Source organism: Bombus pyrosoma, linkage group LG8 (assembly GCF_014825855.1).
Source record: "Bombus pyrosoma isolate SC7728 linkage group LG8, ASM1482585v1, whole genome shotgun sequence".
Classification (NCBI taxonomy): Eukaryota; Metazoa; Arthropoda; class Insecta; order Hymenoptera; family Apidae; genus Bombus; species Bombus pyrosoma.
The window spans coordinates 2,642,884-2,661,943 of record NC_057777.1 but is presented as its reverse complement, the minus strand read 5'-3'; the positions used below and the strand labels follow the sequence as shown (position 1 = coordinate 2,661,943).

At 40.3% G+C, this 19,060-nt stretch overlaps 1 protein-coding gene across 3 annotated transcripts in view; it reads left to right on the top strand.

Annotated features, from left to right (window-relative positions):
* The first annotated feature begins 980 nt into the window (after nucleotides 1–980).
* Nucleotides 981–19,060, top strand: part of LOC122570212 (basement membrane-specific heparan sulfate proteoglycan core protein-like) — a 258,404-nt gene continuing 240,324 nt past the window's right edge. For 2 of the 3 annotated variants that reach the window (XM_043732254.1, XM_043732249.1), the window contains exon 1: nucleotides 981–1,058. The gene's annotated coding sequence lies outside the window, so the exon portion shown is untranslated. The remainder of the gene's footprint in view (nucleotides 1,059–19,060) is intronic. The other variant, XM_043732252.1, reaches the window with a different exon arrangement.

The window sequence follows — 19,060 nt, the reverse complement described above, 5'->3', positions numbered from 1 at the left end:
AAGATCGAATCGATTTCGAAAGTTGTTTAAAATGTCGATCGATGTATCGCTTCGTACAGTCGAACGTTTCGAAGCGTGGACGAATCGACGATGAAAACAACGAACGTTGTATATGGTATTTCGGACTTGTAAGCGTTCTATCTGTGTAGAGCGGCAAGGCAAAAGGTGAAGCAAAGTCAAATCGAAAGGAAAACAGAAAGGTATGAAATTAGAAAACTACAGAAACGTTTTCCAGCTAATCTGACAGAGTATACTTATTCGACAGAGTCGAGGTTGAAGCCAGAGCCAGAGGTCGTGGTGAGTCGCGCGACGTTAGAGAGGGCGTGCGCGTTCCGCCAGCCTGCGGGATCAGTCGACATCCGAAGCGGCACTCACGTTCCGCGACTGTATCGCGCGCGCGCCTTTATCTTGCCTCACTAAATCGTCCTTTTGAGTTTGCCCGATCGAACCTCCTGTTATTCATTGTCGCGATAAACGTCGCGAATATCGAGCAACGCTCGCGTTTCACCCGTGAACGAGCAACCGAATTTTAGTGTTCGCGCGCGAATGCTCGCTCGACGATCAGGGGCTCGTGTGCCCGATTCCTGAATTAATCCCATCGACCTCTAATCGATCGAGGATCGTTTGGACCGCGTCATCCGGTAAACGGATCACGACCGCCATTTTCTTTATCCGTGTACGTTTCATCGACCAGTGAAAAAAGTTTCTTTTTCGTGCGCGTTCTGATTCTCGATAATAATTTCATTTGGCACCAAGTTTATCGATTTTTTATCGATCGGAAATCAGTTACGGAATCGAATTTCAACGTTCTTTCGTGAATTTTTTGTTTTTTTTTTGCGAATTCGTGTGTTTTCTCCCGAACGAGTTCGAAATTTTTTTCCGGTAGAACAAGAACAGGTTGAAAAGTACTACGCAGATGTGTGTTGTGAGATTCCGTCGAGATAGACATGCATTCAACGAGTGATGATCAGTGGTGAGAGTGATGCACGTGGTGGCATCTTGTCAATGTTTGTGTTTCATTTCCAAAGTTGTACCTGTTTCGTGCTTCTTCAACAACGGTGAGTAATGAATCGTCTTGGTTTTTTTTTAGTTTCCATGATTTTAGATTATTAGCGTTCTATCCTTTGTTCCTCCTTCTCGGTAAGAGGTTCACAAGTCACGAGAGGCAAAACGTTACGGTCGTTTCCTGTAATTTCTAAACAGGCGATTTTCTCGAAACGACTCTCACGAAAATTTGCCTACGACTTCGTTTAGTGAATTTTTCGAGAAGTTTCATTTGTAAGGAAATCAATAACGGTTAAAGCTGATCATATAGCGATTATATACTTCGTGTATGTTCGATGCGTTTGCGAACGATTGTATTTCCGCTGACCGATATGTCTATTAAACGAAACACTTTACATTATGTTACGTATGAGGTTATGATAGTAAAAAAATCTTAGCTTTTTCACTCTTTCCTTTTACTGTTTCATTATTATTTTTCCGTAGACGTTTTTCTCGAATTGTACGTCGTTCTTACTGTTTTTCGATTTGCGATTAATCCTCCAAAGAAAGGTCGCCATTTTCATTTTGCTTGTCGCGTCGTTTGACAATCAAATTTGTAATATGATTCGAAGGGAGTCGAGAATAACGTGTGGACAATGGAAAATTAATTTTTCTTCTATGTACATGATACGTGTACCGCATACGTATGTACGTATAGCGCGGATAGTAAATAGAAATATGACTGAACGACGACTTTGACGGCTCCTGGAAATTGATCGGCGCTATTGAATGGCAGACATTCGACGATGAATAGACATGTTACGTCTAATGCGTTATGAAATCATCTTTACAGATAGGTGACTCAGAATCGAGTTGCAACGAGGTCGTTACACCTACAATAATGTATAAAGATTCGTTCGTTTATGAAACTCGAACGAGTTGCCTTTCATCTATCGAATCCATCGCGACCATTTGACTTTAATCGAAACGATTGGATGGGAAAGTATTTGCATGATTAAAAGACTAGTTACACAGCGTTATTCTCGTGACAGAGGGGGCGTTGCGATCGAGCCTGAATTAACACTGTAGAATATAGAAGATTGCTAGAACCCCGCTAAAGTAGAGAGGGTGATCAATGACGCATGCAATGACAGGCATACTCTGACAATGAGTCTTAAGGGATTTAGCTTATGCTGTACAATCAATCCAGCCAATGGAACGTGCCTTAGAGAAACCATGTTCGATTTTCAGTTGCCTGAATTATGGTAGAGATTTCACTTAACGAACACGTACGATAATCCAAGATGGCTGCGTGGTTAATAAAAAATTAATAAACGTCGTAATATCGGAAGATTGAAAGTCATTAAGCGTAATGTACGAGTTCGTATAACGTAAAAAAAATCAGTTTGACATTTTTCTGGAAGAAAGTCAATATGCCTTTCATCTCCTCCGGCGAATGAAAACAATATATCACCATCGATCATACCTTGTCAGTTCGTGCAAACGGAAAATTCGTAAAAATCCTCTGTCCTCTCCGCGATGAACCAATATTTACGAACAAACTTCAACTATTGTGATTAATAAGAAATACCGATTTATTGCTCGGAAGATAACATATACGTAGTACGATTACTGAAAACACGTTATCAAGTAGGATCATCCATCGATAAATTTTAATTCTAACATCACGAACTGTATCGTAGTGGATAAGGTACCGTCTAAAGAACATATTGGTGTCTAACGACAAGTGTACAAGGTAACTGCAAGGTACAAGCTCGTCTGAAAGTAAGATCTTCGACGAAAGACGCACTAATTTTAATAAGCAGCGCGTACTCGAGAAACGATTAATTCGGAGGAAGAAGTTCAGCAGAACTATCGATCAATTTTTTGATCACTCGGAAAACCAATTGAGATTTAACGAGGTGGGACAACACGCGTACAGTGCATTGTTCCCGATCTATGTTTGTTCAAGTTGGAAAAAAGAGAATGGTTTTAAACGTTCTGTTCGCGGTTCTGCTGTATACGTATGCATGTATATACATATTACGCAGCTACTACCCAGCTAGAGAACGGTATACTATGCGTTAATAAGGGGAAAAATCCCTTCGTTCACCTTTGTTCGTCAACACCTGCCGCATCACGGACCGTAGAAATGCTATTTCAGCTTACCACCGCTTCTCTAACGAGCGATCAATTCCGCATCCCTAGGAACCTTTGATAATACGTGGCCTTTGTTAAACGATAGCAAGACGAGTCGGCTTTCCCCTCTTTATTCCTTTCTCTGTTTCAGAAAAATGTATGTCGCAATTTAAAACGGAACAGAGATAAAACTCCGTAGCGGCGAGAACGTCTCACGGTCTCGTTGTAAAAGAAAATTCAATGTTAAATTATGCGTTATATCGTACAGAATATTTCAAATATGTAATACGATCTACGCTCGGATTTAATATAAATGGATAGAATAAAACGGGACTTTCTGTTATTGAAATAATATAACGATGTATATCGTGCGTAGTATATATATTCTGTTTGTGTCGATGAACTTGCTTCCATTTTAATAAATTCTTATCTAATTGTAACATAGCTACGATAGAATTTCACGTATATATATATATTTCAGAAGATACCGACCTTTGACAGGAAAGCTAATTGCTCGTCCGTTAGACTAGCAATGTTTCTTCTACGTGGAGAAGAATTTAACTGTTGTATAAATCATAAATATCTTGTCAAAAATGTGGTAAAATACATCTTCGTAGAGAAGCGTTCTTCTTATCGTTTTTATCTTTGATGACGCGACTCGCATTTTAGTATTAGCGTAGTCGCGTTAAGGTAGAGATTAACGTAGAACAGGGAAATTGTAGTTGGAAGGAGACGATTGAAAGATGATCTTTGAACTTTTGGCCTTAATACGAACGAGGTCGTTGAGGAGCGAGCTTCCGATTCTTTGGAGAAACGCTTAAAATTCAAATGTGAGTTCGGTGTCTTCTTAGATTGACTGGAAGACTAATACCGAAGAAGAAAGAAGTCTCTGGAACGAGAGTATAATTTTTCTATAAATCACGCTGGTATAATCCTAGAAATTTGTCAGCACTTTCGATCGCAGAAACCATAGGTTACGATCTTTTTATTAACGCTTTTGAATATTTCGCTTTAAAACGATCTGATCGACGTGGATTCATCGCGTAACAATGGAGCGCGTTTTACTTGCAACTGTGGCATTGAGATTTCAACAAGAGAGTTTTTCAAGCATTCAAACGCAAACGTATTAATCTCCTTCCCCGTGAAATATGTAGCTGTCAAACACGATATATTGTTTATTATTATATATTATTATTAGGAAACATTCTTGAAACGTTTCGTATTAACAGAAAAAGATACCATTTTTACTATACAAATCGAATAATTAATGCACGAACGTGAACTAACACGAATAAGGTTGTTACCATAAAGAAATACTCGTGGAGAATTTTCAAACGCGTGTATTTCTAAGATAGTGCATTAAAAGTGTGTGTGTGTACGTTCCATGAATTCTATTAGCGGCCCGACGAATAAAACGGTATCGGTTGAAAGATCGATCGAAATGGAAAGAGATAATACGTAAACATTGGACAGTTTTCTTTAATGTCAACGTGTGGAGCACGAAAAGAAGCACGCGCGTATTACGCTTAAAATTGGCGCGGCGAAGAGGAAACGTTTGCTTGCCACTGGAAAAATTTCCAAGCCGTCATTTGTATACGCATGCATTTATCCGTGACATGGTTAACATTCCGCTACGGTGAGAAAAAAGGTATTTATAGAGCGATATCGCGGCGAGAAGGAAGCGTAGCTCGTAAGATCGGATAAGATCGAACCGCGGGTAGCAGGTGCATTTCTCGGAATCTGGCGCGGTTGGAAGGAAGAAAAAAAATTTGGTGGTCTCGTTTCACTTTTTAGGGGTTTCGCGGCGCCGAAGATTTCATCATAGCGAATGTAGTGGTAAAGGGATGGAAAGAAGGCAGGGGAGTATGTAGGGATCAGTTGAGCGGAAAGCTCTTTCGCTGCAAAATACTTGCAGCTATGCATGCATGAATACCGGTATTTGGAGGCCATAGAGTCGGTGAATACCAGTACCCGCGAGAGATGGGTGAGTCGTACAACCGATCGAACGTGTATTCATCCGTGTGCCGGTAATTCGTGCTCGACACGTTACAAACGAAAAGGACGATAAACATTTGAGCAAGGTTTTCCAACATTTGTATAAGCAATCAAAGGTAAACGAGTAATTTTCTTTTCATCGCAATTCTGATTAACCAATGTATGCATCGACTATTTGCCGCTATTATAAAATCATCTTTCTGTTTCGTAACGGCTACACCGAATTCCTTTCTAAATATTCCACTCAACAGTTCAGATATTCTACGAAATACAGCTACTTGTACGATAACCGACGCAACGAACGAAAATCTTGGCAAAAGCGAACGCGCGATACGAGTTATATGGATAGATAGGTACGCGTACTTTACACGTATTTGCCGTTTAGTGTTAGTTACCGTGGGACGAATTACGTGGTTGTTGCGTATTCGATAAACATAAATCGTTGCCTCTTAAGAGAACTGGAACATTTTCGGCACGCGATAAAACTGTTTTCTACGTGATTTACCTACGACGCTTCTTTTATCCGACAGATTTACTTTCTTTTTATAGTCACTTTCGAGGAAAAGATCGCCGAAGGTTTTTTCACTCGATCGTCGGATCGCGCTCCCGGGAATTGACTTAACGCTGAGTTTCTATGTAAATTGTGGTTCGTGGCGAGAGCCTGACGGTGATTTGGACGATGCGTTTAAATGCGTCTTTCTTCTTCGTTCCTTTCCGATCGACCGTTCCCCAACTTTCAAGTATCTACGGAAAATTCCGTTTCCGGATAGAACGAATTCTTTGCTGCATTTTTCCTACCTTAAGAAGAGAAAGAAAGAGGAACAAGGAAACACGTATTTCCTATACTTGTGTTAATAATATCGGAGAAATGCTGCAACTTGTTTAGTATAAAAATGGTACAATTTTTTTTGTAACGTAAAAGGCAGTTGGAAACCGATATACGATACGTCCGGTTTTACTCGGAGCGATCAAATATCTGGCAAAACACGGACGATACGAAAAAATGTTTCGTACGAAAGTTGTATGGTATCGTGGAGGGGCGTATTTTTTTCCTTCTATTTGTTTGGTCTCGCGACGACCTTGCAACCTGCCGCAGAGGTAACGTTAAAAATTTTTAATTGCTACCTCCATCCTTTATTATATGTCCCTGTAACTGACATTCAAATGTTTTCAAAGCGCTACAAAGTTGCGTGCTCCACATAATCCAGCATTAACGTTGTTCGATGTACACCGTACAGAAAGATGTTTTTGATAGTGCTGTTACCGGTACGACATTGTCGGAACGCAAGCTCGCAGTTTTCCAATATTTCCAAAACAGCTCGTCAATTCCGAGCGGTAAATTTCGGTACGAACATAGTTGCTTGTTCGGATCGGATTTGTAAGTTCGTATCCCGATGCCGGATGCTTCAATAGACGCGACTTCATATTATTTTGAAAACATCCGATTATCAGCTGCTAGAGTGTGCAATAAAAACCGAAGATATCCATTTCAAAATCTTAGTGTCGCCTCCGTAGAACGTTTGAAGGATATCGCAAGATCAAAGAGATAAATAACACGGTGCGTGGTTCCTCTCGATACCGTACGACTTTCGCCTTAAACGTATTTTCGTGTCATTGGTATATTTCCAGATATTTGATCGTTTCCAGTTAAACCGGACATGTTGTACGTAGTCGCATGTAGAGCAACGCGTAATGACCTGTATAACTGTGAGAAAGTAGAGACCACTTTTACCTGGCTCGCGCTACTGTTTCATTATTCAAGGTAGGAACATTGAGGGAAATTGCGCGCAATTGGCCAAGCGCACGGGCAATTCGTCTTTGCGAAAGTTTTATCGGCTAATGAGTATATAGGTAACACGGTGGCTCGTGCGTTCGTCATTAGTCATTAGCCAGTTTCGTCGAGCGGGAATTCGTTTTAACGAATTCTACGAAACTCGTCGATCACTCGCGTAGCGGAAAAAAGCTATCGCCGTTGGCCGGCCGCTCTTAAATATTCCATTCCAAGATATATCTGTCCAGGGATTAAACTCGATCTTTAATACGCGGGATTAGAAGCGAAATTTCATTTTTATATTTGCATTTTAAAGTTAGAAGCGGCGACAGTCTCGACGCAATCGCGTCGCTTCGCATCTGGCAAAGGATTTCCCATAGAAATGTTTTTCTCGCGTTTTATGTTTATTCGTTATTTGTTTTCGAAGAGATCGATTAAAAATATTGCTCGCACACGTTATACACGTACAACGTTTCGATTTGATATTCCTAAAAAAAGTATCTCGCTAAAAAAATTCAGTACGCTATTACGTGCATATGGCAGAAGCATGTAACGTTTCGGTCGTACTTAAGATTTATTTTACCTTTTTTTTTTTATAAACAAACACGTAATATGGTAACGTTTACCACGGTCAGAACCGAGATTTATGTGACGATCAGCGCGCGATCGCGATCGGGTTGACAATCGTACGTTAAATTTATTTCGGATGAAAAAGTATGACGTGAAATAAAATAACAATTGATGCTGCCTGTGATTAGTTTTTAATTAACTTTCACGATTGGTTCGTAACGAGGAACGGAATGAAATCGGAAAAATGTAAACAAGTATTTTCCATTGCTGGTCTTAGCGACACGCTAATGAGTAGAAAATTTAAATAACAGCAAACAAAGTTGCTTAATTGCTCCTGGTCGAATAATTTCTGAAAAAAGACCGGCCAAAGAAAACCGAGTGGCCGTATATTATTAACGACTACTTAGCGAAAAATTATAAATAACAGATTCAAACGAGTTTCGAGTCGGTGCTTAAGAGGAGCTGGTGAAATATACGGGATTTTCACGCTATCAATTCTCAGCGTTTTTCTCGTTACCGACAAGTACGAGGAAAGTTGAAATAGAAGAGAAAAAACGAATGGTTTAAAACTTACTATGCCCGTATTCGCGATAATATCTTGCTCGCAAGCACGAAGATACATTTGCATTTTGTTATTGCGTATATAACGTAACGTCTATATGTGTAAGTGTAAGTATATTGTCGCGATTAACGGGAACACGAATTCAGTCGTAAACGCGCCAGCCAAATCGAAAAGAATAAAATACACAGTTTACGAAAGTCACAGAGCTTGCAAAAATCGCCAACATTTAGTTAAAAAGGTGAAATGTTATTTGACCCGCGTCCACGTTGACGATCGCGCAAAGAATAACCGAGAATATCCTTGACGTTGCGTCGCTTCGCCGTCGCAGTCACAAAACCGTCGGGACACGCTAACCCACCGTACAACGCGGCACGGAAGGGAGCTTAATTTATGCCACTGTCAAGCTCAAGTATCTTCGCTTTCTCTTATATCTTCGCTTATATCAGCGCGACGAGAACCAAGCGACCGGTCGCGTTCCAATCGTGCGAAAAGTATCGCGTTTCCTGCTACGGCCAACGAAAATGAAATCCAATTCGAACGTTGTTCCGTTTGTTATTTTTATGTACGCGTGTGCGTATTGTACGTGTTCTATGTGTTTATGTGTTTTCGCATCGCTATATGTATATATATGTAGGTCGATAAGTCCGAAGATACATACCTGTTAATTCGACGAGTAACTTTCTCGCTTTTCGATACTTATTTGTATAACTCTCTTCCTTCTCTGTACTCTTTCTTTAGCCGCTTTACTCTTTGCGTTGCTGTTTCTGCTTTCAAACGGAACGCCTCTCCTCTTTTCCCATTTTCCTATTTTATAACGCCGCTAGCAAATCACGTAGCAGTAGTCTTTGTTTAGTTATTTCTCTTCCTCTCCAACAGACTAGACGTTCCGGTGATAGTAATTGATGGGATTACGCGAGTTCGCACGCGCCCTTCATGGCTCAATATCGTCTCTTTTTTCTCCGTTAAGAAAAGATACTTCTCAGTTCGACCCGAATCACGTCGTATCGTCCCTCGCAGGCCTACCAGGATAACGGCGAGAAACGATGAAATAACCTAACAGAATCGTTCGCGACAGGCCATTCGACGATATCTTCGCAAGGCTTCTTCCCTATTCCTCTATCGCTTTCGAGTTTGGCTATCTTTTTGTCGAAAGTGAATACACACACTGCCGCGAATCCATGCCTTTCTCTTTTTACCTATAGTCAACTTGGCTACCTTTTTTTCAACGGTTAACCGCGTTTTACGAGTATACACACGCGAAACAAAAACTTTACCTCGCTGAGTTTGACGCGTATACTCGTCGTTGCTTGTATTTATTTACGCGCTGCACGATCTAACGCCATGACAGATTTCTAAAACTAAATTCCGCGGTTAACTGGTTCATTTTCGTGGCACTGTGTGCGTAGCTGTGTTAATATTATATTTCCTGCATACGTTTCGTAATATTATTTAAATAGACTGATCCATTATGCAGTGGACGGTGAAAACAATATATATATATATGTATATTTTACGTGGCTAACAACAATTGATGGTTATCATTGTTCTTTGCGAACTGATTTTCCAGCGAAATATTTCCTAGCAATGATGTTTAATAGCATCTTGTTTTAACGGCTAAATTATCCTACAGCGATGAAATGTTCGTGTTCCTAAAGACGATGAAAACCCTCTTAACTATGATCGCGAACGTACCATGATAAAATATAATTAAAAGCACTGTCCGATTATTTACGTTTTCCCAACGAAACGGCTACTATTATTATGAAATTCGTGTACGATGGACGTTTTCGAAGCGGCGTTATTTCAAACGAGGATACGCGAGAATGTTTGACGTGGGATCGTGTTGGAAATTTCCACAGAGGCCCTTTCAAAGTCTGCCAACGATTCGTTCTTTTCTCAAATCTCCACAAATACCCACGCGTTCAAGCAGAGCGTCGCAGCTTTGCTTACTTGCTTAAAAAACGTATACAAATGAACGCTAATGACATAAACGTAACGATCATTGTAAAGCAGAGAAGAAAAGCAGTTTCCCACCGACGCGGTAGTGGTTTGCGTTAGCGAGCAAGCTAAACTTATTTTTAGTTGCTCTGTTGCTTGGAAGTCGGTAGGTAAACATCTGGACCGCCCAGCATCTTGGCGAAAGTATCACTGTTAATGGCGACTACATTTTCCAGCGTAGCTTGAATGCACCTTGATACGCCCTATGCCACTAACAGAGCTTAGTTCTAATGGTCTGTGCCTCGTGTTGCCCAGCTTTCCTATTCTTCCTCCCAAACAAATATCTCAGCTATGATAGTTAACCCGTATCCAGCTACGTCGGCTGAGAGAACGACGAAGAGTGAGGTCTGCGAATGAACGAGGAAGGGAAGACTATCTAAGAAGAGAGAGGCTTCTCGTTGGCTTGTAAGGTGGAGTCAGGTTGTTTAAGAAATCTCTTGACGAGGAGAAAGAGAGAGAATGAGCGATTAGCTCGTTTCCTCTCTTGCAATCAGACGAATAAGAAATAAGAATGATACAGCGACTAATTGTAAGAAAGAGGAAAAGCTAGTAACGGAGAGAGAGAGGGAGAGGCGGTAACATAAAAAAAAAGAAAAAAAAATAGAAAAAGAAAGATAATGGAGGAAAAGGAGATGGAAGTTTCCTCGAGGAAAGCTGAAACTGTTTACCAAGAGACGTAGACGTTTCGAAAGATCACTCGACCCGATGCGAGAGATTGGATAGTCGGATGAGGAGAAAAATAATTTCTAGGTAAATAGAATTTTACGTGTTATCGATATTTCTGAGCGTACGATTAGCATATTTCAATGCTGTTCTTCCATCGCGCTATTGCGACTGCCGCGAGAAAGAAATTACGAATTTGTTTTATAACGTTGTTCGTATTTCTTATCCTTTTCATTCTCCAAACGACTTTAGAGCTTCGTGCTGGTGTTTTTTAAAGTTTAAATTCTTTGCCGGTATCGTGAAGTTCGTGAACCAGTAACATTTTCAATTGTGTCGCCGTACGAAAGTGCTGGTAATTACAAAAGTTTCACGATTTCAGGTATTTTCAGTAGAAATTGCACCCGTAATAGCGCTGATATACCTAGTGCGATGTACAAGTCTCTGAACCTGCAACTTTTTTTCACCATAAATCCCGAATGTTCTTAAGAGGCAACGAGCTCCGTTAAAATTCCGGTTTACGTATAAAAGCCGCAGAGATGCAAGCGAAACCACGAACGAACTGTCCAAGTAATGGAAAAATTACAACGAGCACGACGTGCTTTATTACCTATCTATCGATAGTATCGTATGGCTACGACAGATACAAACGATTCCTATAAGAAGAGTAGACTCAACGTTGAAGTCGTTGTTCTGACATTTAGCCAAAGATAAATTTTCCTTCTCAACCTATCTTTGACGTTCCGTGAAATACCGAACATTTGCAAGAATCTCTTTAAACGAATAACGCGCGCAAAAGATTAGTAGTTTCTGATATTTCCACGAATTTCTGGTCGGAGACGGGACGATGATAACAAAAAAAAAAAAAAAAGAGAGAACATTTCTCGTTGAATGAAGTCGACTCGAAATAAAAGTGTTTGGACGCGGTATAAATTTCGCTTGTACACGAGAATATAACTATGGTAAATTTGCTTGTCTACGACTACGATACGATCTACCATAAACAGAGCAGTGGAAAGGAAACGCGTCGCGTCGCGTCGCGTCGCGTCGAGTTGCGCCGCGTCGTGCGCGTAACGTATAACGAAAAACCGCAGAAGCTCGACCGCGCGACTCTTTCAATTCCCTTCGAAACGACGACTAATTTTTTCACGGCTCGACGATGAGTCGCATTTTGGACACGAGATTTTCTACGAATCCGACGGTAAGCCGAGAATTTATAATAGAACGTGATATTATTCCTGAGATTTATCGACGTATATACGCACATGTATTTTTTAGTTAATTTTAAACGAACGTTTTTCTCGTTACATTTAACGTAGAATTATATTCTTCAAACGGAATATACTACAAGCATAGTATGGAGTATTCTAACGTGAAATATAACACAATTTTAGAAATACTTTTTCGTCGGGACATTTTCGTATCTTTGCCAATGAAAGCAATTTGAACCGGTGGTAATTAATTTTGTTTCCGCCGTGCAGCTTGATTTCTATGGGACTTGTACTACGAGTGCCAGTCGTTCTTTCTCGATTGTAACGTTTCTGCTGCATTTAGTGGAGCGCGGCTCGTCAGCGTCTTTCGTTATACCATAGATCTCCACCGAGCAAGTAATTGTCTCCTGAAATCCTACTTTTTCTTGCCGGTCTGTTCCACAGAAATTTCAAGGACGAATTCTATCGTTATCATCGTTCACGCCTTAAAGGATTTAATCACGGTTTGATGGCGATAAAGACCGAGAGAACAGGCAATTGCTTGAATTATTTAAACGAGGTTCGTTTCGGACCAGCTTCGCTGAGACGGCTTCAAATCGAATATAAAGGTAGAATTCTACGGGAAACCGAGATCGTTCGTTCAGCCAATGCTGAATTGCGTGAATCTAACGAGCAACGGTCAGCGATCTATAATTTCCTCGCATAACCCATCCGTGTCAATGATCACTTGAATTTAACTTCTTGCCGGTTCACCTGATATTTTCACCCCTCGCCCTCCCCCGTCATTTTTCTTCAAAATCTTCCCTCTTAATACCTCGGCTTATCAGCTGCCTCGAGATTTCTACAGTGGAACCTAATTTATCAGCGCCGAACCGCACAAACCGTTTCTTCGGTCTCCTTGCATTTACGTAATTGAATTTCAACTCCTGCTTTTTTCCTTATCCGATGGCTGGTTTCTGTCGTCAACTTCACAGCCTTTCTTTTATTTTTTTCCTTTGTTTTCTCATGCTGTCCAAAATGAAAGAGTACATCGTCGTTCAATCATGCGATTTCGCTCGATCGTTCGCGAAAGATCGGTTATCGGCATTTTATATACTTAGCAGTGAAATTGTTTAGGCGAAGCGGGACATCGTATCAATAAAATAAAGTTTGTAGCCGCGTATTAAAATCCTATCTCTTGTTTCCTTTCGTTCTGCGATACTTAAGAGGAATCGAGCCGTAGATAATGCGAAATGTTTTAGAGCTTTAAACCATCTATCCATTTTCAACCAACTGAATTGTAAACGTTTTAGACTGCAATTTCGAAGAGTTGAAATGTTTCTCTCAATCGCTGGTCTAATGTTAGAAACTAAATTACTTCATCGCCGCTACGAAGCTTTCAATTACAGTTCTTACCAGTACAAGGCGATTACGATAAATTTCTACCATATATAAAGTTTCTACTTTAAGCTACTTTTCCTTGATAATTTAGAGACATTGCTTGGTACCGAAAGTTATATGATTTCGAATTTGTGTCACGCAAATCCAACTTCCATTTGTTACTTGCTTGCAGATCGAATAAATCAAGAGAATGGTAATGAACGTTAATTTACTGCCACGATAACATCTCGTTATTAACTCTACCACTTTCAACGAGATCGCACGATTTAGCCTATGCGATATCTGAAACGGTTCTACGGAAGAACATTTGACTTGGAACGACTTGAATCTCTGGCAAGCCACCTACCTATGCATGTTCGTATCGTGCGTACATAGCGATTTCCCTGGTCCTTTAGGATGAATTATTAATTGCCAATAACCATGGAAACGAACGAAGCGCGGACATTTTGTCTCGAATAAATTAAATCGCGTATGAAGATAAAGAAATAAGGATAGAAGGCGAGAGAATTTATATATTCTATTCGAAACGAAATATTTCAAAGGTGTCTTTTATTTCGACGATAATCTACTCGTAGAGGCTAAGAGATTGCGTTATCGAAAATGCTGGATCGATGAAAAATTTAATTTAATTTTATGTCATTAACTCGAAATCGAGCAACGTCAGATTAATATAATAGCTGGAATAGTTTTTATTTATTCTCGACGCGAGATTTTGACCAGCGCGTTAACGTTCGATTATACGCTCGAAGTAAAATCCGATGTCAACTTGAAAGTTAAAGAAAAAGGGAATTGCCCATAAATGACAATGATTGATCGACGTCTATTTAAAAACTCGTTTAAACGCTGTCCATCATTCCTCGAGGTTCTTCAATTTTTTAATCCTACGTAACTCTTGTTAATACCGAAAACTAATGGATTTTACTAATGGCTGTTTTCCCAGCCAGTAATGTAGATAAATAAATTAATAAATTAATAAATAACACGAGCGTACGTTTATATTTTCGTGCATGCACGGCGGTGCAACGAGCAGAGGTTTACGGATTTGTGATTCTCATCAATTTATTACTTATATTTTGCGTAGCAATATCGGTAAGATTATAAGCGAAACTTTATAATGCAAGAATTCATGAAACTTTCAGTCGCTTTACAAAGTCGTTTTATACAGAAGTTGCATAATACGCGTTAATTGTATATAGAGGCAGCAGCTGAAGCTTCCTATGAAAGTCGGTATTATACACGAGCACGCGTATAATACATGATGCACTGGTATCTACACGTAATTTAAAGTATCAGGATTTATGGATAGCACGAGAATAGCCATTATTATTTATCGACGTTCGTTCAGTGTCTGACCGTGGATCGATGCATAAAATATTGGTTATCGGACCTCCGTCACGCTATCGTTCTCATTGTCAGCATCGCTTATGAGTTTCCATTGTTTGAGCTTGTACCGTAATATCTTTTTAGATGCGAGGAAGATTTTGCAATAATTGACAATGAGAGCCAGCTTCGGGGACGATGTTTCTCATCAAATAGAACGGATACGTTTTAACTGCGCGTTTCATTAATATTAGAGACAATTGATCCTACCAATGGCTGGCTATTTCGTCGAATTATTCAATTTATCATAGAATTTATTATTTTAATCCGTCTTTGTAAATACGCTTATGTGCGTTATATCGTCTACAAGGAGAATGTATCTTATTTTCGTAATGAAAGAAATGTCAGAATTAATTGGAACGACGTTTGTTTCTCGATGTACACGCCGTGTACGAACGTAACTATTACGTAGATGCGTAGTTCCACGCGAAGAAACGTACAACGTACTTTGTTCCGTTAAAACTCTCTCTGTTCAAACGATCTACAGATAATCGGAAGATTCTCTCGCTTCTCAATTTTAAAAGCCTCTTAAAGCTTTGATATACACACGCCACGCACTTTGTGACTGTATACGCAGTCAAGCTTGCAAAGTGAAATTAAAAAAAGAACGCGTACCGTAAAGACACGAGTTTCGACCGAGCGTTCTCGCATAAACTAAATTGTTACTTCTATCGACAGGTTTTGCGTTAGCTGGAAACGCAAGATCGTCATACCGCCGCCCATATGGCACGCGATTGAATTATAGACAGATCATGTTTCACCATAATTACTTAGCTGCTTTAGTCGAAACACGTGGACAATGTACCGGGACAGCATCGACCATTGAGCCTCCTGACGCAGATCGGACCAATCCAATCGGATAGCAGCCAGTTCTGTCGACGGTCCTCCAACCAATTGAAGGATGTCTTATCTATCGAGCGTATTAGTTCCGTGGTACGCTACGATAATATTCGATTAGAAGAATGTACAAAAATAACGGAAGCGGGTCGTTCGAAGTATTTGTATTCCCTTTGTTTCAATGCGTACGCGTTTCAACATAATATTATACGTGGCAACGGAGTCGTGTAATGTACGAACTATGTCAAGTGTGACACTCGGCGTGTAATGTCAAGCTGATGCATAGCTCAGAGTATTGACTCGTCTATCTATCCATCTATTCATCTATGCTTCTGTTCCTTGAATCGCGTACTGTTACAGTTTGTAGGAAATAAGGGATTGGTAATGCGAGCAGACAGACACGGTGAACACGGGATGATTACACGAGCTATCTTCGTTGTGTGCCGCGCCCCGCTTACGAACCGATACTATTTGTCTCTCGTACACATCGGTCAATTAAGGCCTATGTGCTTTTGTGTCCTTCCAACGAGCAAACTTACCCGCGCGCGCTCTTCGTTCCAGAATGTCAGCCGCCGCTGACAGTGCCGAGCACTGCGAAACGTCGCGTCCTGCATTCCAGATTCGTTTCGACTAGTCTTGAGAGAGACAGAGAGAAAGAGAGAGAGAGAGAGCTGCGCATAATTGGAAAGCAAAGCGAACGTAATCGTCGTATTTCAGGATTCCGAGGCCAAAAGTTTATTTTCCTTCGGTGAAATTGGCTTGCGTTCGAATTAATTACGTTTTATCTTTTCATTGCCGTAATCGTAGGAAATAGTAGGTGGTAATCGTCTTCTCTTCAACTTCTCGCGTTACATATTTCGCTATTTGTTTCGTCTGTCGTGCAATAACGTTGCAACGTCTTTTTCTTCGGAGAAACGCGACAGTATCGCGGCTGGTTTACTAACTCGTAACTCGTAAGGATTATTACGGTTTACTAACCAGCAAGGTTCTTTCAGAAAAAAAAAAAAAAAAAAAGAAAAAGAGAAAAGAAGACAAACTAACATTATCGCACGACGGTAAGAAATATATAACGCGGAAAGTTCAGAAAAATACGATTACATCCTACTATTTTCTACGATTACGGCAACGAAAGGATAACGCGTAATTAGGCCACACGCGAGCCAATTTCACCGAACGAAAATCAATTTATTGTCTGTGAATGCTGAAATACTACGTTTACATTCGCCTCGTTTTCCAATTACGCGCAGCTCTTTCTCGCTCGTTTTTTATTCGTTCTTAATGAAGCATCCCTTTCGGGATCGTTGCGTCGTGACATCGGAATTTTTGGGATCGCATCATCGGCAGTAAGTTGCCCGAAGTACAGCTCGACCGTGTTACGAAAGGATAGGCCATATATAAGCAGCTGTTATTGGCAGGCTCGATATACGCGCGATAATACGACATATAGAACGCGTATACCGCCCACGTTCATTGCCTAATGGCTCATATGGTGAACATACAGCAGGTGCACTGTGTGTATACCGTATGCTTGCTCCTTGCAGCATACTACGGCACGTGTAAATTGCCGCGTAGAAATATCGAACCTACCTTGTTCACGAGTTACTTATTCTCTCGGCCACAAAGCTATCTTACACGGTATTATTATATCGTCGAACGAGTATTACGCGATTATCCGTTTGTCGTCGTTTCGATAAACATCGATCTCTGTACATGCAACTTTTACAACTTTCCACGGTAAGGACTCGACGAATACGGATTTTAACGAAATCGCGATATTTGGAAAACGCGACGAGCAGATACATTCGGCGGAATCACGTCGCTTCTTTCCATTTCTTTTCTAATTTTCTCTAACGTTGCATACTACATACGTATAAGGGAACTCGCGGCTATTATGGTTACCCATTATATGAACGTAAACGTATTTAAACACGTATTGGGTTGGCAACTAAGTGATCCTGTCATTAGGTGGTATTGAGAAAATCCGCGATGCAATATAATTTACGCGTGCGTTATATCCGATACGAGGATATTTCTCATTTTCTGAGACTGAGACACGAGCGTGTATTTCACTTTTTAAATAAAAAAGTATTTATGTTTCAATTGTAAAAAATTTGTCCAGAGAATATACAGACAACGAGATAGTCAAAGTCGCAGCAAACAACTATTATTATCGTGATCTCGGTTGTAAATTTGTCAGCCAATAATAACGCAGTTGTATTGGTCGCGTGATCGGTCCATTTGCTTCGAGATAACCCGAATAATTGAATCGATTGCGTTCGTTGTATGTTGTAGCAGGTCGACGAAGGTGTAACGATATCATGGTGTTTCACAGACGTGTTTTGCCACACGATAGTTTTTACAGAGATATTATAGGTGCAAATGAATGCGCCAGATTAAATTTTACAAGGTGGTGATAAACGCAACCGTATTGTCAGATATCTCGAAAAAGAATCAACCTCTCTAGTTAAGTGGGTCGCGAGCCGACAGAACCAAAGATCCTTCGCTTTCCGGGCAAACTCGCTTGTTATCAGTTAACCAACCGAGGCCCTCGATGTCTATCTTTGTCGCGATCTACGCATACTAAATCCGTTTTCCTTCGCCGCTATAAATCTTGCAGCGTGTAATTAAGATAAGAACAGTACGAATATGTCCGGGAAGAACTTTTGTGGTTGAATAATTAATGAAAACGTGTGATAAATTCTGCGACGACGTATGATGAATGTGTACAGTGTGTTATTTATCTGGGAACAGTAGATATGGAAACGAGCATGCAAATGTGTAATTAACGCGAACAGACGTTAAAATCGTAAATATACTCCTTTGATAATGTTCTCTCTCTCTCTCTCTCTTTCTTCTCGCTCGTGCTTGCATAACACGGTAAGAAGAAGTCGAACAATCGTCAAATAAACGCGGAATGAGCGTCTAAAAATAAAAGTAGCTTGCTTGATATTGACTTTGACGTGTCCATTCGTGGTACGTTAAGCGATCTAAATTTAAACCCTTTCTACCTTTCATAATAGAATTAAAATACCTAAGGAGACCTATTTTCTTTTTATCTTTGCGCGGTGATAGATACGATAAGTCGTAACGTACGTATCCCGTCTTTCTTTAATACGAAAACATGCTAAATTAACGATTAATATAATAAAATATGTTTAAGAAATAAACATAGTAAAACAGTGGGAGTCGTTCGTCGACAAGTGGACAATGGATCGTTTTAATGTTTCGAGGCTCGGGAGAGAAGCTGATAGAATTGTCGGCATTGTGTTATTCTGCACAGTCTACGGTTTATAGTCTACAGTCTACAACCAACAGTGAACGGTGTTACAACTTGTAAAATTAATATTCCTGACGCGTAATCTCTCCTGTTTAGGGGTAGGTACGCATCAACAAGTTTACCGCTATAGCGGTGCGACACAAAGACAATGAATCCGGCATATCTGTTTTTCTACGCGCAGACACTTACTTTTAACGTGGAAAACAATCGAACCGGAAAATCCGATCTTTCGACGGAACCGATACAGTACGAGTCCTGTTACGATATATCGATATATTATACCATTTACGTATTCC